The following is a 25412-nucleotide window of genomic DNA, read 5'->3' on the forward strand; positions in this document are numbered from 1 at the left end:
TATTCATAAGTAAAAGAAGGTCCCCAACTACCTGAAACATGGGTTGCTGCTTTATCAAACTAAAACTGTCTTCAGGTAACTCATCAAGCAGCATTCTTTCCACATGCAAGCAGAAGGAAACACGCCTGTGATGTGGATTTTCTTATACTTGTTTTTTTTCTCTGGAAGTCTCTTCCAGCTAAGATGAGAAAGATTGAACACTTCTTTCATCCAAGAAAATGTTAAAATAATATTTGCTTTGATATGGTAGTGACGCTTTCTAAGAGTAGCACCATGATGTTTCTGAGAGGTTTGAGCAATTTTTAAAACTAGTCAAGTGAAAAGATAGTATCAGGCTAAACCCTCACCCCCTTTTTGCCTTTTATCTAGACATGAAAAAGTTTGTAAATTGATGAACCTTTGTACTAGGAAAGCCTGAGTACACTCCAGTTTGGCAAGTACCCGGTATTGGGTTGTGACATTCTCGAAATTTCAAGATTCATTGGTCTTTAAAACATTTTTCCAACCCCCTCTCCTGGGTTTCTTTCTTCCTTTTCCTTCCTTTAATTCTATAAACTTATCTTTAGTTGTGGTCTGCTAAATAGGGAACCCAAGCTTAATTGTTGTTTGTTGTGCAATGTGATGTTTATTGTATTATCATACATGTGAGTCATGAGTAATGTTTTATGTGGCATGTGGTCTTCTGTGATATTGTTCTATTTTTGATCATTGAATTGCAAAAAATGAATTTCTAAAGCTTTGACAAAATTGAATTTTTTCACAAAAACAAAAAATGTAATATTTGTTTTTTCACTCACCTTGAGTGTCACGTGTGATTGCTAAAAATAATGAATATAGTGGATATTAGTACTGGCAATTGTGTTGTTATAGTATTTAGAGATTGGCCTAGCCTTGTTGATTAGGGCCATAAACCTCTATTGTTCACAGCAGGCCCAGTTGCAGCATTTGATTAACAGGCCCTGGCACTGTCAATGCACTTTACTAGGGACTTGCCAGTAAATCAAATATGCCAATCATGAAAACACAAAACCATAATCCAATTTACAATAGGAGCACTTGCACTTTAACACTGGACCATAGGGTGAAAGTGCTCATAGACACTAAACCAGCAAAAACAGTCAAAACCAAGAGGTCAGAAAGCAGAAAGATAGGGGAAACACACCAAAAGATGCCTGGTCCAACAGCACTTCAAAGCATAGCACCGTTAAATCACAACACATACTTTAGGCAATAATTAGTATTCTGCCCAAGCATATGACAATAACGGTCAAATATGGACAGCAGGTGCTGAGAAAGGAGTGAGGAATTGCAGAAAGCCCTGCCATGGGTAGGAGGGTTAAGTCACGTTGTCACCTAGAAGACAGCTTCTCTTATTAGAGCATTCCATCCCCATGGAGCAGAATGTTTGAATAGCTTTGTCAACAAACACAGTGTGCTATACTGGCCATTAAAGTCCTCCTCCTCGTCTCATGTCATTTACCCTCACTTTCAACTTGGACCAGTCATGCTGGAGCAGGGTTTTTTAATGGTTGGGATGTCTCACAGATGTGGGCTACAGGGTTATATTACACTAGTATTTCAGACTTGAATCCCTTATGTCTGAATCTGTCACATGCAGGGCAAATAGAAGAATGTAATCAACTTCAATGTCTCAACATATTACCATTCATAAAACACAGCTAACAGAAAAAGACTCTGGTGAGGTTATCCACCCTGTGCAGCATGAAAGTGTACTGGAACAGTCCTGCGCTGTGTTAAAAAATCTTTTGTTTGCAGTGGTTTGTCGGTCTTAAGAAGAAAGGGTTTCATTGCAGCCAGGGAATAGCATGCGAAGTGAAACCTCGAGACTGAATAAGATGTCTGCTGTGAGGCTATGAAGAAGAAAGGGCAGACTCAATGCACTGTATGGCTCTCTGTGCTGTGAAAATGCATTGGCACAGATAAAGGATCCATGGCTGTGCTTTGCTGAATTTTCTACTTCTTTTCAGTAAAAAGACAATTTTATGGTAATATTAATTTCATATTCCTGAAATGCTGAGTGGCTCTTATAGGGAGATTCAAAATGCATGAATGAGTTTTTTTTATCTACACTTGCAAGGTGCAAGCTGTTAATTAACCAGGATGCCCCTTGGTATTATACTTCCATATTGTAAATGGAGAAACCTAGGTTACTGATATACTGTAGGCGTAAAATTAGAAACCATATTCACTGTGAACACAAGGCCATAAGTAGAGACATGGCACCTTGCACTCTCATGGGCAGATCTGGGCTGCGTTAAGGAGGAGAGAGCAGGGCAGAGCATCATCTGCAGAGATATGGTGCTTCTGCCATCTCCACCTAAGTGCACAGGTGTTTGTGTGATGTTTAGCATATATTTTCTTACTAGAAGGGTACCCTTTCCATTCTACTTTCAATGCTAAGAAACAGCTTAAAACAGTTATACGTGTGCTGTACAGTGCAGCAGACCTTCAAAGTTTGAAAAGTTTTGGGAAATAAAAACATTTCTCCATGTTAATGCAAGCCTTTAAGAGACATTAATTGTTTTAGCGTGAAGCCCTGTCTACATGTTGTAGTTGAATGGGGTTTGTATAAAAAAATCATGGGTGGTTGCACGGAAACACCCCTGAACCACCCATACATCCTAATCCTACACTTTACCCTGGTTTGAGTCAATTTTATCTTGCAAACCTGGTGCAAAGTGTTAGGAAATTTGCTGCACAAAGCTTATAGTTTATTTCACAATTAGTGTCGGAAATTTTTCAGCATATTTTTCTGCCCAGATGATTAATTTCTTTATAAAAATATAGTTTCATTAAAGGTCAGCAGTGGAATACCTGGCCATGCTTTTATTTAATAGTGAAATCATCATACGTTTCTTTCCTAGGAAGTGTCAAGAACCATACAGTGAGAACAATGTCAGCATTCATTTTACCTACATTTTAATCTATCCGGCTCCTCGTTACTCAGTGCAAAAAATATTTGTAAAATATTAACATTACAACGAGATATTTCTGATTCTTCCAAAGATACTCTTTAAGTTCAATAATGCAACATACTGCAAAATACAGGAACATCCTTATTTTAAATGTGTATCCTCATGTTGAAGGGCAAAGTATTGAAAATTAAACTTTGATTTCTCTGTTGTCTGTTGTTGTTATTTATGTCACAGTTAGGCCAGAGGGAGCCCAGACATAGGCAGAGATTGTAGGTATGCTCATCACCCATCACACTGAGACTACAGCAGGCATTATGCAAAGAGGCTTGCTAACGTCGCTCTTGTAGATAGCAGACCAAATGCACAACATTTATTCAGAAGAGATTAGTAGGTGGAGTTAAAAACACAAATAAGTGAATAAGTCTATGCATACATATTAAATAATAATTAAAGTACAATAAAGCTAAGATAATTTCCCATGAAATGCACTAGTAAAAGCATACACTATTTTTACTCTCTCTAAAAAAATACAGATGTATAAGATAATTAATTGTATGGTATTTCAGTGATGACAAATGGAAACGAATGCAGCAATGAATGGGGCGAAACAGACAGCTAGAAAACTGTCTAAATCTGGTTGAATGCTTTTGTTTCTTATCACTACTTTTTGGATGAAAGATGGGGAGGCTTCCAAAGCTCTAGCAATCCTTATTCAGACTTGGCATCTGAAGTCCTCAGTAGATTGGAGGACAGTCACATTTACACACAAGTAACTCAGACTTACGCATACTAATAGCCATATTTCAAAATGCAAGAGCTCTTTTCTAATTCAGAAAAAGTGTCATCCTGACAGTGAATCGCTTAATTCATGAGAGTTCCCTGTAAATGGGCAGGGAATGGGCAGTGCTGGTGGGGGTGAGTTTGTAAACACTCACAAACTTGCACGTTTAAAGGTATTGACAAACTGGTCTCTGACCACTTCCCACCTGGGGAAAGGCCAACGATCTAGGCTTGTTATGTGCAGCAGCAAATCAGTTTCAGAGGTGGGAATGGGAAGGACACAGACACAAAACTGATGATGGAATAGAGGAACAACTTTATCCATGTGGAAAAGAATGCCTTTCGAAAGAACAAAGAGAACTTTGCAAAATCTTCCAATTTTGTTTTTATTAGAAACATAGAAGCTTGTGCATTTTTTGAATGGTAAAATTAAGATCTAAAACTTTTTCAGTATGTTTTGATAGAGAGGGGAGTTTCTCAGGTTTTCAGGAGAAACCTGAAAAATGTTTGTGAAATCCAAAAAGCCAGACCAACGTGAGGTTGGAAACCTGTGGTTGTAGATTGCATACGTTTTATTTGAGAATCATACCCCGTGTGCACAATTGGGTTCCTCCATAAACTTTCTGTGATATGCCATTGTTAGAAGAACAGATTCTCTCATCCACTTCTCTTGAGAACTCCTTTTGGAACATGAAGAAATTTATGAGGCATATTAATCTTTGTGAGTACCCTCAACTTAGTGGGACTTTTCCTCTGTAAAGCATTTTCTGCGAAACTACAATAGTCTGCAAATGTCGCTTCTTCATGACCTCAGGTTACTGCCATGTACTAGGACCACTATCCTGGCATACTGGTACCTATTAAGGCAATCATGGCTTTCTTTCTAAAAGATGCTCACCCTACATCTAACATGGAGACTCAAGCTTGAAGATGAACACCAGGTCCTGTCGGTACAAATAGGTGTCTAGAGCTTCCTCTTTCTCTGCCAAATTCAGGTTAGAAAGGTTTACCATTTGCTTCCAGTAATGCAGCAGTGTTCTGCCACTGAAACCTTTATAGGGCGTAGCCATTGTGAATCAATATAAACCTTTCAACAGTGTTTTCCATGAATGAGATTTTCATAGGGAAAGGGAATGTGTATTTGTGAGATTCATGAGGCTCTAGAGCTTCCAATTAGGAAGGTCCCTGTGATTGCGCCCAGGCGCATCTGTATTAGGAGAAAAGTGTGAAGCTCCCAGAATTGGGCCATCTTTGGTTTCTACTAACTCACCCTCCCTGATTAACCATGGAACAGCTTAACAGGGAAAGAGAATTCAGCATCTAATGGAAGAGCCCTTAAGGAATCTACCTTTGTTCATTCTTTTTTTTTTTAAGTTGGAGTTTATTAAAAATGAAAAATAAAAGCAAAAGAAGAACAGCAAGTACAAAAAGTATGATACAACTCATATACATATAGATATGGTAAAGAGAAAAAAAGGAACCAATTACAATCATTATCAGAAAATATGCTGTGTAATAATAAGAAATGAAGTAAGAAAAAGGAGGGGGAAGAGGGAGGGGGAATAAAAACAGGGAATGACGCGTATATCACACTTATAACAAGAAAAGGAAAATAGCATATGAAAATATTAACTGTCAGCATAAAATCAATTAAAGAAAATCTATCTTACGATGATATAGAAAATGAAGTAAGGGATAATATTGATATGTTATTTCAAAAGAAAAAAGACAGCTTAGTAAATTATGGTGGTTTCCGAACCTCATCAGATGTGGTGAAAGGTAGCACAATAGATGAAGCAGCACAGGTTAAATGGGTAGTCAGAGGAAGCCACAAAAGATCTCTTTTAATAGATAAGAAATGGGGATAATATAAATTGTGTCAAGCCTGTGATGAAAACACACAACGTTCCACCAGGCTCTAAAGTGACTTTGTTGGCTTGTTTCTAATTTGAAGTTCTTAAATGTAAGGCTACTGCTAATAATAAATCTATTAATTTAAAGTTAGAAGGAGATTGGGGCCATTGAGCTGATAAAGAACCTAAGAAAGTATTAGATAGGGAAAAAGGTACATCAGTTTTAAATATTTTATTGATTTGATTCCAGACTGAAAGCTAAAAGTGAAAACTAGTGGGACAATCAAAAAACATGTGTTTTAAGTCCGCAGGTGTATTGGGGCAGGACCAACAAGTAGAGGAAGTATTCTGAGAAAAGGATGCTAGTTTTGCTGGAGTAAATAACAGACATTGATAAACAAAATATTGGATTTGAGAAGTGTTAGCAGCCCTAGATGTTTTGTTGATTTTGAACCACATTCTATCCCAAATGAGGGTCGACCAGCACTGAGATAAGTCCTTTTCCCATGCCAATTCAGCTTTTGATTTGTTTCTATCTGAGGAAAGAAATACGAGTTTATATAAAGAATAAGCAGAAGGGGAGGAAGTTAATAACGGAAAAAGAGTTGAACTTCTCATGGGTGGTTTAGGGGCAGATGATAGAGAGAAAAGACATTGAGTAAGAGCAGGGAGTAAACGATTATATTGTGATTTACAAGATGACAGCAATGAAAGTTTTGTTTGGAGGTCAGCGAAAGACAGAGGGACGTCATTTGCTAATAATTGCAAAATCCAAAACAACACTTTGCACCTCCAGGACTTCTAGTAGATGGTGCGATTCTTTAAGCATAATAAGTTATTGTGCCAAATGGGTCGTTGATCCAGAGAAGAGGAAGAAGGATAAGAGGATGGTAAAAGGAGTGAGAATTTTACCAGTATGGGTAATAACAGAAGAGCAAAAAGATGAGATATTATCAGTGAAAGCAAGAGTGTCCTTAAAATCAAAGGGAGATACAAAAGACTTTTCTATGGAAATCCATATAAGGGGATGAGTACCGTGCTCTAGAGAGAGCCAACGGGATGACTGTTTTAGAGAGAAAGCATATTGATAAGATTTGAAATCAGGTAATTTAAGACCACCATTAGATGTGTCTGCCTTTACAGAGGATAGAGCTATTCGAGGGGATTTGCCTTTCCAGAGAAATTTTGTTAGGAGAGAGTTCATTTTTTTAAAATAAAACCCCGGAATATGTATGGGAATCATTGATAAAGTATATAGAATCAGTGGATAAAGCATCATCTTGATGGAATCGAATTGTCCCCACCAAGAAAGAAAAAGCGGATGCCAACGTTTGATAGTATCATTTAAAGTTGTGATAATATAGTCAAAATTTAGTTTCAGACTGTCTGAAATATTTGAAGAGCACCATAGACCTAAATATTTAAGTTTAAAGGGTTGCCAAGAAAAAACAGTATGTGCAAAAGAATGTTTAAGACAAGTCACATTGAGAGGCAGTACCTCACATTTATCTCTATTAAGGCGATATCCAGAGAGTTGAGAAAAGATATCAACCTATTTAAGAAAAGAAGGGATAGACATTGTAGGGTTAGAACAGTGTAAAAGATTATCATCTGCATAAACAGACAATTTGACCTGGCAGGTATCAAGTTGAAAAACAGTAATCTGAGAATCTTGTCGAATTTTGGTATAAAAGGTTCAAACACTATTACAAATTATAACAGCGATAAGGGGAACCTTGCCTGACTCCTCTGAAAAGAGGAAAATAGCTGCGATCTTACCATTAACGAAAATAGAAGCCTAGGGACCGAGTATAGTACAGAAATAAAGGAAATTATAACATCCCATCCAATCCTGTCAAAAGCTTTTTCTGCATCTAAAGCTACAGCTGCAATAGGATAGTCAAGAGAGGAAGCTTTACTGAGGACGTTGAAAAAAACTCTGGAGTTCTCTGATGATAGTCGACCTTTTACAAAACCTGATTGTTCAGGGCTGATAAGTTTAGGTAATATAGTATAAATATGATGAGCAAGAATTTTTGCAAATATGTTATAGTCAGTGTTTACTAAAGAAATGGGTCTATAATTTCTGCAAAGAGATGGGTCAGGGATTAAACATATCATGGCTTTTTTAAATGTTCCACGAGAAGAACCAGGTGTAATGAAAGAATTAAATAAAGATAAGAGATTAGGGAGAATAAATTTAGCACAATGCACATACATTTCAATAGTAAAACCATCAGGTCCAGGGTCTTTCCCTCTTCTTAACACCGAGACAGCATGAGTCATTTCTGTTAAAGTGATATAATTTTCCAAAGAGATAAAATCAATATGATGAGGTGGGGGGTCAACAGACTAAAAGTAAGACGAAAGGTCTAATGAAGATGGTTGTTTTTCAAGGGTATACACATTTTTGTACAAGGAGACAAATTCATTTAAAATATTGCTGTCCTTAAATAATAAAATACCGGCAGAATTTCGAAGAGACTCTATTTTAGTCTGGTCACGCCTTATCTTCAAATAGTTAGCCAACAATTTCCCCATTTTATTTTGGCCTCCATAATAAAGACAATTACTAAATATTGGAGGATGCAGCTTCAGTGGATAGTTTGTTGAAAGTGAAATGTTGGCATCGATAAGATTTTTGATGGAGGATTCAGTGTTTGAATGGTAATAAATATTTTCCAAACCGCAAAAGTTTTCCTTTTTGCTGTGAAACAAAATTTATTATAAAGCCTCGGGCTGCAGACTTGAAAGAGTCTCAAACCATTACAATAGAAGAGTCAGGAGTTGAATTGAGAGAAAAAAATTCAGAGATAAAGGAACTGAACTGGCTAGAGAAATTAGGATCAGTTAGTAAAGTATTATTAAAACGCCATCTACCAGCATGAGGGGTAAAAGGTTTTAAGTCAAAATCAACATAAACTGGGGCATAGTCAGATATTAAAATAGAACCTATTTATAAATGAAGAACCTGTTGAGATAAGGATTTACTTAAAAAGAGGTAATCAAGTCAGGATTATGATTGGTGTTGGGGGGGTAGAAACTATATTCTCGGAGGTCCGGGTTACAAAGTCTCCAAATATAAACTAAGAATTTACGACGTATGGCAGAAGTGAATTGTGAATGCATCTTAGTCTTAACAAACGTAAGTGATGAATGTCTATCTAGTATGGGATCTAAAACTTGATTACAGTCGCCAACAAAAACAATATAACCATCATCAAATAAAAGAAGTTTATCAGGAATTTGGGTCCAAAAAACATTATCAACATTAACTGGACCATAAACAATAAAAAGAACTAACAGTATTTGATTAATAAGAAGTCTGACTATTACCCAACAACCTTCTGAGACCGATTCTTGATGAGCAATTGAAATCTGAAATTTCTTATGACATAGGATTGAAACTCCAATCTTCTTTCCTAGAGCTGAGGAAGAAAATACATTGCCTACCCAACCTCTTTTAAGTTTAGAAGCTTCGGATTCAGATAAGTGGGTTTCTTGAATTAAAGCAATTACTGTTTTTAAATTAGCTAAATGGGTTAATACCTGTTGTCTTTTTATAGGGTTACTTCTTCCCTTAACATTCCATGTAGTAACTCTAAATACGACGAATACGTTTTAAAAGGAAGAATAACTATGCAAACAGTAAAACCATCAGATTCGCTATTGAGAGAGAGAAAAAGAATAAAAAAGTGAAAATAGAAATATTGTTGTAAGATGGAGAAAAAGGAGGAAAGGGAGATAAGACAGAAGTCATGGAGAGTGAATGGAAGAAAATTAAGAAGGAAAGAGAAAAGGAGAAAGGGAGAACAGAACAAAGAACAATAAGACAATACAAATCGAACATTTGATATTGAAATGGGATAACCAAAAGACATACCACAAAAAGACAATAAAAGTGGGGATGGTGAAGCCCCATGAGGGGTACAGTAAGCCGAGGACTTTTTGGATGAAGATGGCAAGAGGGAAACATCTTCCAGGCGATACACAAGGGGACACATATCGAGGGACCATAAAACCACACCAGATAGGGAAGGAAGAAAAATAAATTACTTACAAAAGCATAACAATACAACAAAAAGTACATCATGAAGGGGAGAAAAAACAAATAGTGCCAGACATTAATTTAGCAATTAAGTCATTTATGGCCAAGGAATGTCCAAAGCCTCATCTCTGCAAGTGTACAAGAAACGTTGAAGAAGTGCAGGGCCCTCATAGTTTGTTGTTCTGTTGTTATAAGTCACCTTGAAAAGGCAAGGGTGAAACAACCCATAATGAGCATTTAAATTGTGAAGCGCTGGTCTCATATCCAGGAACTGTTTCAGACAATCCGCTGTCACTTTGGCATAGTCCTGGGCAAAAAAGAGATTAGAGCCATTCCTTTCTGCTTGGCGGCAAGAAGGACTTTAAGTAGATCAGTGTATTGCAGAAAATACAAAATAACACCTCTAGGTTTCGTCGAGGAAGAAGGAGAGCGAGAGCCCTGACCCAGATGAAGAGCTCATTGAATATTCAGTGGTGGAGACTCAGGAAAACCAAGAAGAGTAGGTAAAAAGGATTTGAAAAAGGGGAGAGGATCAGAACCTTCAAGACCCTCGTATAGGCCATGAATTCATAGATTGTTGCGTCTGTTGCGATTTTCCAGAATTTCCACCTGCTGTTTAAGATGAGCTATCTCTTTATTCATGGGAAGAACCTGACCAGTGGTTGCTTGAATAGCATCAACTCGCCTCACCAAATCCACACATTTTTGCTCTGTATTTGATCAATTATCTTCGAGGCACTGGAGGCGGATATTGGTCTCCTCCATATAAGGCTTAAGGGCACGTATTTCTTCAAGGAGCAACTCCATAGAGATTGAAGAGGGAGAAGACGTAGGAGACGATGGATCCTTTTTAACTCACTTGCCTGGCATAGAACTGGACGCAGAGGGTATTTTGGACCCTGATTTGGAGTTAGATCGAGAATTAGTAGGAGGTAGGCCACTAGTAACTGAAGGCCCAGAGATTAAATCATTCATATATGACACTGAAGGGGTTATATTCCTCTATAGGCGTGTGGACCGTAGACTGAGCGCCATTGCAATTAGAGTGAGGTTTTGCCATGGAAAGCAGAATACAAATGAAACCTCCCAAAGAATAAAAATAATGCATAAAATTGTAGAAACCAGACTCCTATATAGGCGTCTAATGTTCAAAACGTGTTTCTGAGGTGAAAATAAATAATTATAGTCCAACGACTCCAGTGCACCGAGCAAATGCCATTAGGGAGAGAGTGCTAAATAATGTAAGGAGGCAAGTCTGAATATAAGGCTTGGGCGCATATTCTGAAGAAAGCAGGTGCCTTAGGTCGTCAGGCGGCAAATGGGAGGAATGACTATGCAAATAGCCGCAGCCAGCAAAGAAAATAAAAAAAACATGTTTAGGGCTCATCCCAATCGCTCACAAAGGTTTTATGGGCAACAGGAGAAGTTCCGATGCATTGACGTAAAAAATAAGGTCAACAGCTGAAACGAGGAAGCCTGCTGGATGTCCGTTGCCCTACAGCGTCACGGAGCTCCTCAGTCAAGCGACAATCTCCGGCAGCTCCAAAGCCACACCCCTACCTTCTTCACTCTAAACAACAGAATTTCAGATGGCCGGAATGGAAGTGGACTGTTGTGTATGTGTATCAAAACTAATCTGAACATGAGTTCTGCCGACCTCCGAAGAAGTACAGACTGAGCAACAAGGGTATCTAAATGTTACAGCCCAGTTAGAATTTACTCTCCTGTCCACAACAAATTAACCATTGAAAGAACAATGGTTGAAAGCTTTTAAATCTGTGATGAAACCCAAGTGTGCAGGAACTAAATCCCTTTAATGTTGACACACACCACTATTAATATTACAAACAGACCGGTCAGAGACAACAAACAGCAGGATACAGGTTGACTACATTGGTAATGTTTGTTATCATCCCTGGCTTATCTTCTTCCCTGTTAGACCTGGCATCCCTGGTTGGCGGAGGTAGGTACCTTAGGCCAAATAGGGACCTGCGGTTCCACGTCAGGGAAAGGAAGGTCACCTTCTGAGATAGCATCGCTCACCCCTTTGGTAGCTTGGCATGAGCAGCCAGGCTTATCTTCAAGGCAAATGTGAAAATTATTTGCAAGCACGCTCACAGCATCCCAATGATGACACAACAAATAGACTCCACACGAGTTTTATAAAAATGAGTATACATTTTATATAAAAGGCTATATGATAAGACCACACAGTATAAATCCAACCTATGAGTATATGTACTATTTCTTCTGGTCGGTTGTTAGGCAGGCCAGCCCTTTCAAGTTCTGGTGATATTAATGAGCTCTTCTAAATATTCCTCTGTAATCCTAATACCATGTTATACAGTTCGTAATTCTAAAATCAGGCACTTTTGCAATGTAAAAATATTGCAATGCAAAACACAGAAATCAGACACTTTGCAATGTAAAAGTAATGCAATGCGTAACACAACCACCAGGTACGTCGTTATGCAGGAATAAGGCAAGGGTAATACACAAATCAGGTAGTTTGTTATGCAGGAATATTACAATGCGTAATATGTTAATCAGGTAGTTCGTTATGAAGAAACAATGCAATGCGTCGTAAGACATTCAGGTAGTTAGTTATGCAGAAAAAATGCCATGTGTCATACACTAATCAGGTAGTTCGTTATGCAGGATTAATGCAATGCGCATTACACTAACCAGGCACTTCGTTATGCAGAAATTATGCAATGTGTAATACGACAGTCAGGTACTCCTTTATGAAGAAATGGAATAATGCGTAATACACTGCGGCACCGATCACTGTGTCTTAGGCGGTCTCTCTGCCACTCCTTCTGACTTGCAGTCAGCCTCTGTCAAAAGTTGCTCCCAACACGGGTATGGGGTAATCAAAAAGTGCAGCTCCACACTCCGGCCCTGGTACTGCTACTACCTTGGCAATACAATACGGGCCACGATACGAGCCGAAGCAAAGGCTCGCGCTGCCGGAATGAGAGAGAGAGGCTGAAAGTGTCTCCCTCCGAGCCCACACTGCACCCCAGGAGTCGACACACTTTACCTGGGGGGCGCAAACTCTCTCTCCTCTCCTCGTCCAGTGGCTGGGCCTCCGATACAATCTTTGGGAATTGGCAATTGCGGGCTCAGGCCTGCGGCTCAGCTGCTTTGGGGTTGCCGGTCTGCTAATGCTACAAAGATCTCGGGTTACCACAGGGCACATGCACACTGTGTTGCTGAGACTCCCTTGAGCTTTGGGTGCACGATCACCGGGCACTCCACACGAAGGTCTCAGGCTGCATGAAGATCACGCGCACAGCGTTGCTGAGACTCACTTTAACTCCGGGTGCACACTAACAAGGCAATCCTCACGAAGGTCTAATGCTGCACAAAGCACACGCACACATCGTCGATGAGACTCACTTGGATTCTGGGTGTGCATGATACCAAGGTAATCCTCACTAAGGTCTCACGCTGCACAAAGCACATGCACACAGCATCGATGAGACTCACTTGGATTCTGGTGCAAACGATAACTGGACAATCCTCACAAATGGTTCAGACTGCAAAAAGCACACGCACACAGCGTCGCTGATTCTTGCTTGGCCTCCAGGTGCCCACGATCACAGGGCACAACTTATGAGGGTCTCTGGCTGCAAAAATCACACGCACACAGCATTTCTGAGACTCTCCTGGAAGCTTTTGTGTTCCTGTGTTTCCGCAACAGGGAGCCCGCTCACCTCCGGCCCTTGGGGATAAGTTACTTCAGGACACAGCACAGCAAAGTCCATTCAAGCAGGGGGACACAGCACACAGCAAATGCCTTTAGCCTTTCCTTAGTTAAAACAGCAAACTGCAGGCCAACCCTAGAACACACAGCAAGGGTCAGTCCTTTCCTTCAGTCTCCTCTTTTGTTTCTTCCTTGGCAAAGGTTCCTCTTGACCACGAAGTAGCTCCAGTCTTGTTGAATCTTGATCAAGCCATTCTCCAAAGTTCAGGGGCTTCAGCTCTCATAGTTATACCCCTAAATGGCTTTGATGTCTTTGTGTTCAGGGGGCACTGACCCCTGTTCAAACCAGTTCTGTGTGCCTCCCTGCCAGCGACACCTTCTTCCTTTGATTAGTGGGGGCCTGGATTCTCAATCACTCAGCAGGAGATGGGACAATTGTTTTATAGCAGCAACCCAGGCCCCTTCACCTCTAGGGGCTACTCCTCCCCCTACACTCCAGATGCAAGTCAGCCTGTTGCTGTCTCACCTCCTCCCCTGGGTCAATATATTCCCCAGATCCTATCACTATCAAATCCAGACAGTCCATCTACAACCAGGCAGAGACACACAGAAATGTTAGAGCACAATAACCCAGCACTTCTAAAAGAGTGGCTTAAAACACACAATACCAAAACCACCTTCATAAAAAGATGTGTTATTACATTGTGAGTTCAGGCATACTAAACTTCACCTTTCCATCTTAAGCCTTTGGGAAGGTAGGCTGGAAAACATATTACACAGCCTTCCCATTCTATCCTATGGGCAAGGTGGACTTTCAACAGTGAAAAATTAAAAGGAGATTATTTCACTGTCAGGACATGATACACACCTTGGAACATGTCCTACCTTTACACATGAACTGCACCCTGCCCAGGGGGTACCCTGGACCTACCATAGGGCTGTCTGATGTGCATAGAAAGGGATGGGTAAGGTCTGGCAAGTGGGTACACTTGTCAGAACAACATGGCAGTTTAACAAACTGTGCGCAGGCCCTGCAACGGCAGGCATGTGTTCCCTTTTTTAAGGCTACTTGTGTTGGTGGCACAATAAGTGCTGCAAGCCCACTAGTAGCATTTGCATTACCAGCCCTGGCACACATAGTGCACTCTACTAGGAGCTTTACTAGTAAGGCAGTTTATTAACAGGGGGTTGGACCCATACGTAGTCACTGGGACCTGGGTTAGATAGATACTGAGAGGAAGGGGTCCCAGTGTAACAAGGAAGTAGTTACTAACAATTTAGATAGAATAAATCAACAACAATTATTTAGATCCACACAGTTTAATTCACAGTGGGATACAGTATATCTAATATACATCATGTAGAAAAACAATCAACTGTATTAAACGTCATACAGTGCCCCATGGAGGGAGAGGGAGCGTGATAGTGAGGAGATGGTGAAGTGGTGGGATTAAGTGACAGTAAAATCAATCTTTAAAGCACTTATTCATGCTATCAGTAGAGTAGCAGCAACTCGCGCACAGAGCCGCTGGAGTCATTCATTTCGAACTCATCTCGATACCCCATCAAAATTGAAAATTACCGATTCATGTGACTTTATATGACGCTAGCAGTCGATACGGCACTACTCTACCCGAACTGAATCATCCGACCATTTAAACCTAGACCAGCAGGACGCGGATTTTGGTCCTTTGCCCCTCCCCCCATGGTCCTGATGAAGACCCCACAGCAAGGTTAAAAGAACCTGCATTCACCAGAGGGTCGAAACGTCGACTGTTGTTTTAATTCTGGCAACCTCACGCCAACATTATGTATATACATTGTACTTTGTGTTGTATGCCTTCTTTGAAATAATGTCACTATGCGGTATGCAAGTTGCTGCTACTCTACTGATAGCATGAATAAGTGCTTTAAAGATTGATTTTACTGTCACTTAATCCCACCACTTCACCATCTCCTCACTATCACGCTCCCTCTCCCTCCATGGGGCACTGTATGACGTTTAATACAGTTGATTGTTTTTCTACATGATGTATATTAGATATACTGTATCCCACTGTGAATTAAACTGTGTGGATCTAAATAATTGTTGTTGATTTATTCTATCTAAATTGTTAGTAACTACTTCCTTGTTACACTGGGACCCCTTCCTCTCAGTATCTTACTAGTAAGGCAAACATACCAATCATGGACAACCAATTACCATTACACTTTATATAGGGAGCACTTGCACTTTGACACTGTTTAGCAGTGGCAAAGTGTCCAAAGCATCTAAGTTGGCAACAGTATGTCAGAAGAAAGGTCTAGGGGGGGGGGGGGAACAAAAAGTTTAGTGAACTTGCCAAAATGGCCACGTCCTACATTCCCTCACTAGCACACTCAAAAAATCCAGTGTACAAAGGCAAAGGAAGAACTTACCCCAACATATCATCAGTTAAAGAAATGAATACAGTATGTTTATCAACAGTGTATTATGGCAAGGGGAGACTCCGAATCTGCAACTATCCAAACAGGTAGCTAAGCCGTGTGGATAAGCAGTAAACAAAAACTGGGGGTAATTCTCTATGTACCAAATGGACAACCAACCTCTGCAGCTAATGCCGCATGCAGAAAACATAAATAATATAAAAAGAGATTACTATTAGAAGATAACATTGCACAACGTTTGGTATATCATTTTGCTTAACAGACATTTTTTTAGAAAGCAATTTGAATTTATCCAGAACCACAGTTCCATCATTGGGAATAATTATGTTTGCAGAGTTGTTGAGAGCAGGTTGTATTTAGTGTTTCAGTTATTGTGGACATATCTATGTGACTGGCAGCATACGACTTCTTTAGATGGATGCATGCATACAACATGTAGTATGTTATTCACTGTTTGTGAATTATCGGCTTTATTGAACCATGGGTCAATAATGTTGTGTTGAGAACCCCTTTCTAAGTCTCCTTCTTCACATATTAGTTCAGATTTTTTTCAGACCCCCTTTGAACACACTTTGCTCAGTCATCTTCATCCTCATGATTCTTGCATTTTAGAAAGTCTTTACCGATGCTCAATTTCACATGTTCTGATGGTGTGGGTAATTGAGAGAAAACTGCTTTGAAGAAATCAATTCTCTATTAATGTATTGAACTATTTTCCAGAATTAGATACTCCCTTTTACAAGCAGTGGCACTTGGATTATTTCTAATTTATGTTTTCTACTTTGTATCCCTAATAGGCAGGTATGTGACTACAGTAGGCATTTCAATAAAGGAACCCAAACATGACTGCTTGAGACTATACCAGAAACCTGCAGACACTCCCATTCTGTCTCGACACAATGGAGTACAACCTCACAACATCTTGGGCATTTGTCAGGATTGAAGTACTTATCTTTGTGCAGTTTCATTGATATGATTCAGACTCATTCGAAGAATTTGTACTTCATAAGCTTATGTTTATAAGACACTAACGCCTTTTTAGTTCATTCAAAGGGTTACCTCCATTTAGTTGGTTTGAAAAACAGCTCTTAGCATACCCCTTGTCCTCTCAGTGAAGTTCTCAGTGTTCCATTCAAATACTTCATTTGATGTAGATACTATGAGCCTTGTAGACCACCACAATATTTACATACGGTTTTGCACCTGCATTTATTCAGCACTTCCTTCAATTTACAACATGCTAGGGCGGAGATTTAACCATGAGTTATGCCACCCTGGTGCCATCCAAGGGGGCGTAAGGGTGACGCAACTACTAAGTCAGATTTATCTTGCTAAACCTGGAGTAACGCACCACAACGCAAATCGCTGCATTGAGTTAACCTGACCCAAGGAGGCTTTGCATAGGTGGAGCGTTGGTAGAACACCTTGCGCAAGGGGGCATAAGTAGGCTTGCCTTGCACATCGGTACAAAAAGGGGTGGTGATGGACGGAGCATCTGAACCAATCAAACACTCACACCCAGTCAAAAGATCTGGGTTTGATCCATCACCGTTCTTTAGCCCACTCTGCCACCCCAGTTCAGACATGGCTATATGCAAATCAGTCTGACCCTGTGCCTCATGGGAACAGTCCAGCCCGAACTGCCAAGCCATGCCTTCCCTGGACCGGAAACAAGCTTCCGAGCACAATGCAACTATTAAGTCAGGTTTCCAATAGATCGTTGGATAGTAGTGGCAACAGTTATCGCACCTCAAATGAAAGTGGCATAGTAAATTATGGGAAAATTGTGTAATGGATAGAGTACCCTACTGCCAAAGGTGTAAAAACACACAGACATGAAATCAGTGTGCAAAGCATGTCATACATAAAACCAAAGCACTCTCAGGCATATTTGTAAAGGAAGGCAAACAATCTGAGAGAAGCTGTATCTGGTTAGGCTAGTAGGGCAGTCATAGTAAGATCCACAGAATTGTGGAGGGCGCCTAGTGTTGGTGCCACCCTCCTTATTTGCTTGTGGCTCTACCCAAACCAGATACAGCTACTCTCTCAGATTCTTTGCCTTACCAATTCGTGCTATCCCAATACTTTGGGAGCATGCTAAAACATTGTGACCAAGACAGATTTACCTTTCCATCATGGAAGAGGTGTGGCGCCGCGGCTAGGGCGACTGACTTCGGAATCTGGGGATCACGGTTCGATCCCTGGTGGCAGATTAGTCCAGCACCATGTGACTCTGGGCAATAGCTTACTTAATCTTCCCGACGGCCCCCAGTGCCTATAGACCTTTACGGGTGATTGTGCGCTTTACAAATGTGGATTATTAATATTTCCGGGTCTCGGAAATAAGAGTTATTGTACTAAACGTGGTTCTCACTTATATTACTGGATATCATCACATAGAATCTGAAAACAAGATGCAGCTTTTTGTACTTCGCAAAGACTTTCCAGCAGAAACTATTATTGTAGCGCGCTGTGGATGACAGATTGGATCCTGATACCTTTACTCTCTTTCTCAAGCCTTGAAAAAGTAATGAGGTGATGAAACACATGTTGGCTGTGTTTCTTCTAAAAGATTACAAGTTCACCAACCATGTGTAATAACCACATGTATTCTCCAATGATCTCTTTACATATGTGTTAAAATAAATAAATAACTCTGGGGCATATTATCAAGGGCCTTAATTCATGTGTTAGAGACCTTTTCCGGTTGCTAGCGCATGAACTAATTATCGCCCTATTATCATGCGTCGCTAACTCCGGTTAGCGACACATTTCATGCGTTAATCATCGCCCCCACGCTGGGGGCGATGAATAACGCTAATGAGATGCAGGGTGGGCGTTCCCACGTCCAACCACATGTAAAATGTGGTTGGACGTGGGATTGCCTTATTCACAAGGCAGGCCTTGGGAGAAGGAACCTGCGATAAACGCGTCTATCGCAGGTCTCCCAACGCCTTCTTTTAGTACGTGTTAGGCATTGCTAACATGAGGGGGTGGATCATAAAGCTGAATCCACCCCCCCATATTATCAAGGCACACATTAGCGCGTGAAAACAGCGCTTGTTTTCACGCGCTAATGCCACCTATCGACGATTTCACATCGCCTGTTGGCTTTAGCGTTGTGAATACGCTGCTAACAGGCGATGTGAAATAGGCGATAGATTTTTCCACGTTATCAACGCTGTGCGATATTTTTTGCACAGCGTTGATAATATACCCCTGTGTTTGTTAAAAAGTCCGAACTGTGTGGACATTATACTTCCTTTTCAAATACACCTGAGAGCTTTGGTTTTATGTATGACTTATACTAAGTCAGATTTATCAAGCCATGCATGGCCACCTTGCGTGGCTTGATAAATCTAGAGTAATGCAGCGCAAATCACTGCATTGAGTTACCCTGCCCCAAGAAGGTTTTCCATGGGTGGAGCATGGGTGTTCTCATGCATCCACCCATGGATTTTGCACATAGACAGATCTACCTTTATTTGTAGACTTGGAACTGCGTCAAAATACTATGCCTCCCCAGGTGAGGTATAACCAGGAGAAATATCTATATTTCGCCTCGTCTTTTCTGCAGCACACTTAGAAAGAGAAAAACGCCTCTAAGTGTTGTTTTTGGGAAGGAAGGTGCCTCTTCATGCTCAAAAACAATCCTGTCTACAACCCAGGCCTCCTTTGCAATATGACACAAGGGTGCCTGTGTTGGCTCTTGGCAGCACATTGTGTGCCAGTGCAAGGAAAGGACAGAAATATGCCATATCATGTTAACTATGGTGTATTCCTGCCCTTTCATGCAGCGGAGCGCAGCAAGGTGACTTGATGTGCTGCATGAAATGTTGTTAAATCTGCGCCAAGGTATTCTTAATACAAAGTTTTAGAATGCTTCGTAACAGTTCCAAACATTGGAAAGTCTGTGGGGCGTTACATTATCGCCGCTTTTATCGGCCGGAAACTGCCGATAAAGCGGCGATAAAGGGCTTGATAATATACTCTATGAATTCCAATCGTAGCCCATGTTAGATGTCTTCATATCTAACATGGGCTACGATTGGAATTCATAGAGCATATTATCAAGCCCATTATCGCCGCTTTATCTGCAGTTTCCTGCCGATAAAAGCGGCGATAATGTAACGCCCTTTCTTGATAATATGCCCCTGTGTTTGACTAGACACCAAATGCCAGATTCCATGTTCCTCATAAAAATGGGGATGTCAGGCATTTCCAAAAGGGCATGTCTTAAAATTATTCTCTGTATATCTTAAAGTACTAAGGGCATACAGTGCCACACTTCTAAAATGGTTCAATTTGCTAATTCACTTCTGTTTTTCTGTTGAGTAGTAGTGCACATTAATTTAAAAATGGATTATGGGATTGCTCAAAAGTTAACTAACTGTATTGTGGTGGGCGATGATCCACCTATACCAGTATGTGATGAATTGAAACTAATTGTACTTCTGTAATTATGGTATCATTCCTAATCTTAATATCCTCTGGATCAGAGGTCTTTCTCTAGAAACTAGTCTTTATATTGCTTGCTTTCTGGGGAGATAGTGTTGGGTCACTGACAGTGGTTATTTTCTAAAAAAATAAGTGCTAGGCTCTCGTTAGGTACAACTTGCACCAGGCAATTTCTCCTGTGAGCGCCACCAAAAACAAAACCATCTACTAATGACAAAAGTGGAGAGTGGATGTAGCGTACTGACCAGAGCTGCCAACTTCGGAGCTGGAGAACCAGGTTCAACTCTCTCCGTTGGCTCAACAGCCTGTGATTCTGGGCAAATCACTTAATCTGTCTGTACAAGAATGTGTCCTTAACTGGTGCTCATGAGAATCGCCAGTGTTGATAATTAAGTGTTGGTGCTGAGCACCAAAAACTACAGGCTTCCAAACTAAGCACTGATCACAGATCAAGTCATCATGTGCTTTATTTATGAACATCACAGTGTTGTGCTCCGCTTACACCAGGGTGGTTATTTTCATTATTTCTGTGAGGAGGGTCTGAGATCTATGCAGTGGCTCTCTTCTGTGTTGAGTCTGACATTAAGTTGGCTCTGGGTCTCCTATGATTCAGACTAAATGGCCAGCTACAATGCCAAGCCTTTATCCCATGCGCCAACCTTCACAAAGTACCCTTTGGCTAGCACAGCCTGCCAGCAGCTCCATATTCATGTCTGACTGCCACATGCACTTACTTGATCTGTTGTATAGAGGGGTTGTTTCCAGCAAGACGGCCCGGGGGAGGCAGTAGCCTACCACTGTGGGCTGCCTATTTCCTGTTCTGTCACTATGAACACAGAGACCCCTCTGCCTCGTCACTATAGTTGTGGGGCATGATGTGTCTTCTGTAGACCAATTGTCTCGAAGACAGAAGCAGTGTCTTGAAGGTGTAGTGCTGAAGCACCAACAGCCATTAGGGAAGGAAGAATACCATTTTATTTGATACATATTTTTGAATTGCCAATAATGAAATAAGTTAATTTTGAAAGCATTATTTTGATTTCTAGTTGTGTAATTTCCAGTTATACATGATATAACCCATCACTTTTGGATATTTAACCTTTAGACACTAGTAACAAAGTCCTACCAAAATGTGCTCTTGTGTCAGAGAAAGGCACATTAAGAAATATCACTAAACTAATGTTTGGGGAAAATAATTCAGCCTGCATCACAACCACATCAGAACAACATATGGACTTACCATACGATCATGTTTTAAATGAGTTTGGGGAAATAATTTCCACTATAAATCTCCACATCCATTGCACTAAAAAAGGAATGCATAATTAATCCCTTCTCTATACAGGCAGCATGACAAATACTTACAATCCTCCTTTCATCGGTCCTAGCCCCAGCCTTATCCTCACTCATCAAAAACCCATCTGTTCGTGTTCTGTGTGTTTCTGCAACACGTCTAGCAACAAAAATAAAACCTGAGACCACAAACACGCCAACTGTTACAATAAAGTGACTACAATGCAAAGGAGTTTTGCAGTCACAAACTGCAAATTGCAAAAATCCAGGTGGTAAACACAAAAAACCTTTCTAAAAGTGTCAGAATTTTTTATGAGTCAGAAAAAAAATTATTTTGTGATCCATTATGAATTGCTCATAGCTGGGTGTGTGAAAGAGCCACCCCTCCTATTTGGGATTGGCAAATGAGTATGGTAATGGTCTGTTACTTCAGTTGTGGACATCATTGATCCATTACTGACCTCTGCCTTGGGGGGTAATCAATTTGCATATGGGAAGCTCCACCTGTGGCCTAGCATTCTTGAGGAAATCTTTTTGGGGCATTAGGGTAGCAGGCAGTGGTCCTCTGGTGTTCTTACAAAACATAGCCACCGACCAGTAGGGAACCGATGATGACACAAGCTGAGAACTGGCACAGTTGTTGACTCTCAAAGAGTTAACATAGCTTTTTTGACCCTCAGCATTTGGGAATTACTGAAGATTAAAATGCAGAGTTCTCACTTACCCCTATAGGACAGGATATTGCCGATGACTCTGAAGGGCACTGCTCCCCAGGCCAAGTTCACATTCGCTGCCTCTAGCTAACGTGCTAGCTCCCAATCTCTCTCTGTCTCTCTTTATGTTTAAGTTTGTATCCAATTCAAGGATATTATCTGCTCGTGTTTCAAAGTGCTCACTACAAATAGTAACCAAATAGTATTCCAGCATCCACACACCAAGCTAATTCCAAATGTATCTACCTCTTGGATAGAACTTTTCCATAGTTTTGGGACAAAGTGTTTCTGGAGTTGTCCTTAAATTGAGCTCTGCTTGGTTCCTCTATGCAGCTGGTCTCCTAAGTTTGCATTTCAGCTGTGTGAGTTTCTAATTTTACATACTTTCCTGCAACTCACCTCCTACACAACTTATCAGGATCAATTTCCCTTATTGCACTGTCTAATGAATCGTGGTTGTCTTTTACCTTCTGTGCTTACTGCTAACCTCACCCTCTGAACTCACTAGACCTTTATCCATCACTAACAGTGCAAGCCTCAGTCATGCTAGATCTGAATCCCACCTGATACTCTCAGGCACACACAGACAAAACTGAAAATCCCAGATAACCATTTCAACACAACAATAACATTCACTCCCATTATCACCTATACACTTATGGGCTCCTCTGAGTGCTGTGGTAATGATGAAACCATATGCATATGATGTTTGCATCTGATTCCATATTCCGAGTTGAGTGGAAATTGCGTTTACACCCAACCTTTTTACTTCAGACATATTCATCCGTGTGTTACCCAGAAGAATGTGCGTAGGGATATATGTGGACTATGCCTCTGGACATTTATAGTTAAACATATATATGTATATATATATATATATTACCTACTGGCGGTCGCCAGTAGGTATATATAGTTAGGATTTTTTCCCAATGGGATTTTTGAAAATTCTATGTCTAATAACTTTGGCGTTTGTGGACGGAATTGGCTGAAATTTTCTGGAAAATGGAACATTTTGTTTCTGAGCAGCCCCTGAAAATTTGGGGGGGGTTCGTCCAGGGGGGGCCGAGAAAAAAGGGGGGTCCCAAAACGTGTTTTTAACATTGAGTTTTCCATAGGGCGGTTAGCCTCACTTTTAGCCCGAACGGCTGAATGGATTTGCACGAAACTTGGCTAAATTGTAGGGACTGGTAGCCCGATGTGCCTTTTGTAGGTCTCAATATATGTGCTGCAGTGGATTTTGAGAAATTAACGTTCAAAAAAAGATATATATCTGTAAGCGCGGACCGGGCAGCGCCCCGGTTCGCGGACCTTAAGCGTACCGGAACTTCGCGTAGCGAAGCTGATTGGCTCTCCGGTGTCTGTCAACATTCTAAACAGTCCGGAGCGGCCGCCATCTTGTCTCTCGGTAGGATCGAGAGACAAGAGGAGGCCAAAACAAAGGGGGAAATAACTATAAGGGGGCATAGTAGATCCTCGCTGACCCCCTAGGTTTAATGTGGAGGTTTTAAAGGGGCCCCGCGGGGCAAAAAAAAATAAAAAAATTTTTTGTTTTTTTTCGTGGTTAGCGCCCGGTCCGCGAACCGGGAAGCGTTCTGGGGAGCGTACTACAATGAAAAATGAATGATAGTCTTTTCAAATGCTGTATGTTAATTGATTGTTGGATTTTTTGATTATTTTTTATTTCCTTTATCTTCCCAGGGAGCGACCCGGTACGCGAACCGTTGAGCGCCTCGGTTCGCGGACCTTAAGCGTTCCGGGAGTCCACCATTTTGTGTTTCGGTCGAATTAAGATACAAGATGGAGGGCAAATAATGTTCGGAATGGGTAGAAGGGGGCACGGTAGAGTTATCTTGACCCCCTAGGTTTTCTGAGGGTGGCTGAGGAGGTTTATATGTGCGAAAAAAAAACATTTTTAAAAAAAAATTTCGCGAGGTTAGCTCCCGGTACGCGTACCGGGTAGCGCCCCAGGGAGCGTACTTTGTTGAAAATTAGTGAAAAAAGTTAGAGTAAAATAATAATTGTGAGTGATTAGATGTAGGGTAGCTCTGAGAAGAGCTTTTGGGTTTATGGTACATTTAGGTACTTATAAGTAGGTACCAATGCACATTCTTAAATTCAGAGTGAAAACTCTGTTGCCCTCATCTGAGAAGTGAACTCCATCTCCTCTGTAGATATCTTGCATGTAGTAACGCAAGTTATTGTTGTACAGGGAGCCCATTCCATGGTCTCTCATGTAAGCTGAAACAGATTTGTTTACATGCTTCCTCGACTTCTCAATTTGTGGACAAAATTGGTTTGACCACCTCCATTTCTGTCTTTGGCATATATTTGAATATACCAAGGCAGTCTGAGGAAAAAGTGCCATTAATTGCTCAAAGGTGTCCTTTAAAAGCATTTCCAGACCTACACCAGTCAAAGTGCCCAAGTCATTACCTCCACAGTGCACAATTAACAGGTCAGGTTTTGGCAAATGCATAAAGGTTTTCACCAATGGTATCAATTGGTGACATTTTAATCCTCTGTGGCCAAACCACTTAATTTCCACATCTTGTAAATTGAGGTTAGGTAAATTCCTGCTTTCAACGTACCTTTGAGCCCAGTGAATATAACTATGACCAACAATCCAGACAGAAAACATGGTGAGAGAAGGTTCTCCTGCAGTCAGATGAAGTGTGGCAATGAAATGGCAGTTGAAAAAATGAGAGTGTAAAATGAAAAAAAAACTGTGGAGTTTCTGTGTTCATGAAGCAGTAACAGTGATTGGTGGATTTTGATTGATGAAAACAGAAAGTTAGGGTGCACAGATGTGTTCTTTGAAAGATGTATTTTGAGTGGTCAATAAAAAATCATTAAATGAAAGAATGCACTGGATATGCAGGTGCACTGAGAGTTCAGAGTTCAATTGCAACATTGTTGTGTGAACTTGCAAACACCAGAGTTTTTCCAAGAGGTGGTTGCTATGGAAAATAGGCAGAAAGGGCAGAGGGGGAAGGGTTTTCATTTGAAAAAAAGTGAGGGAAGAGTTTAATATATATTCACTGAAAAAACCATAGGTTATAGACCATATATAGTTAGGAATTAGCATTTACAAAACCTTGAAAATTCACTGAAAAAACCATAGGTTATAGACCATATATAGTTAGGAATTAGCATTTACAAAACCTTGAAAATTCACTGAAAAAACCATAGGTTAGA

The sequence above is a fragment of the Lissotriton helveticus genome, chromosome 4_1 (genome assembly GCF_964261635.1).
Source record: "Lissotriton helveticus chromosome 4_1, aLisHel1.1, whole genome shotgun sequence".
In the NCBI taxonomy this organism is placed as follows: domain Eukaryota; kingdom Metazoa; phylum Chordata; class Amphibia; order Caudata; family Salamandridae; genus Lissotriton; species Lissotriton helveticus.